Genomic DNA, 1,939 nt, shown 5'->3' on the forward strand with positions numbered 1-1,939 from the left:
CCCAACAAATGCGGCATAGGAGGGGTTAATCCTCCATCATGCCAAATAACAGCTTCATTGCCAGTTCCTTTCAAAGAACCATTATGTATGTGCCATCTTAAAGGTATTTTAGAAAAAAATTTTTTTTTCCGGGGCCCCGCCCTCTCTCCCGGGGGCGGTACCTGAGGCGGTGGCGGGCAGAAAATTTATTAATAAAGTCTCCATGAGGGCTCCAATCTACTATCTTAAAGTCTGTATGACTTAACAATATCTTAGGCTGTTCTCCTCAACAATGAGTCCATACCAAATGTTGCATTCTGAGTTCTACATTAGGGAGTGGGCAAATAGATAACAGGGTAGGAACAATCTTGGAGATATTACCAACCTCCCACCTAAAGCCTCTTGCAGAAATAATAACCGTAGTTGCTGCAAAAGAAGAATGGTTATACCTCACTCCTCAAACTTCATGTGAATAAGATAAGAATTCCCTAGGCAAATAGGGAACCCCCTCACCCCCAAGCTGTAATTATTAATATGCCTGCCTTCTTCTTCAGCAAAAGGAAAGGGAAAATTTTTAAACTCCTGCAGAAACTTCTAAGTGTGGGACCTCTTAGCCATCTCTCCATTTCAGAAGTCGGGTTGGCAACCACTCAGCTCCAGAATCTGTGGAGATAAGAGCAAACCCTGGATTCCATTGTAAAATCTCTCCTTCTTTGATTCTATACAATATTGGTTCTGGAGGGGAACACTTTCTTTTAGGCTTAGGAAAATGAGATAGTGCTGCAGACAGAGCGCTTTCCACCACCTATAGCACCAGCTATCGCCCCTGCAAACAACTCAGCCTGTTATGCAGCTCCGCCGATCCCTGCACAAGCTCTGATATGGAAAAAGCTACTATTCCTGGAGCAGGAGGCAGCTTGTCCTTGTCATGAATGGTATCCAATCCTGGAGATAAAGGAAAATTTTCTTCCTCCTCCCCATGATTCGGCCGTGCAAAGGGAAAGTAGCTCCGGCAATGAAGCAGCTAAAGGACTGGTAGCTGACTGACATTTAAACATTTGTTTTAGCAATTTTATAATCTCTTGAACATCATTTCCTTCTCCCACATCAACTGATTCTTTCTTTGCTAATTCTGGACCTAATTCCTCCTCAGCTACTTCTGCATCTCCTCTTCCTCCCTTTGGATTCCATTCTCTTTCTTATCTTTATCACTTTCTTCACCTTTCTCCGAGTCTGTCTCTAACAACTGTAAAGCTTGAGTAATAGCACTACACAAGGACCATAGCTTTAAATCCATAATCTGTCCCCCATTGATGAGCAGTGTGTAATGTTTTTACTACTTGTTGCCATGCTCACGAATTCAATTGAACCTTTTCTTGACTGTAAAACCAATAACAATGTGTTGTACATGCGCAAATAATTCTCCCAAAAATTTATCTTTAGCCTCCACCCCTGTAGAATGGAGAAGTCCTTTTATCAACTTTTGGTATTCACGTTCCATGGATGGGGAATTTCCCATTTATTTTTTCTTTTACCCCCCCTCCCAAAGTCCCTCTAGTAATTACAGAGGCGCTCCCTTTAGGCTTTCCCTGCTTTACACAGGTTATTTTTAAACTTCGAAAGTCCCTCTTGTGCATTTTCACTTACCACAGAGGCGTTCCCTTTCGGTCTCTCCTGTTTCTATTTCTTTCGAAAGTCCCTCTAGTGATCGCCGCTGACCACTGAGGCGCTTCCCTTTTGGGTTCTCCCTGTTTCTTTCCGGCCCCACGTTGGGCACCAAAAGATGGCGCGGTTTATTGAGCAGGGAGAATGAACATGGAACACGAATTGACACACCCACACTGAGACAATACAGGACTCAGACACCGCTCTCCCTTCACGGCTCCTTCAACATTCGTTGCCCTCATCATTCTCAAAATATTTGCTCTCCACTTAAGCCCTTGGCATCAGCTCCTCATTT

This window comes from Echinops telfairi, unplaced genomic scaffold (assembly GCF_000313985.2).
Source record: "Echinops telfairi isolate 266 unplaced genomic scaffold, ASM31398v2 ScPeMD7_7458;HRSCAF=8496, whole genome shotgun sequence".
NCBI classification, from domain to species: domain Eukaryota; kingdom Metazoa; phylum Chordata; class Mammalia; order Afrosoricida; family Tenrecidae; genus Echinops; species Echinops telfairi.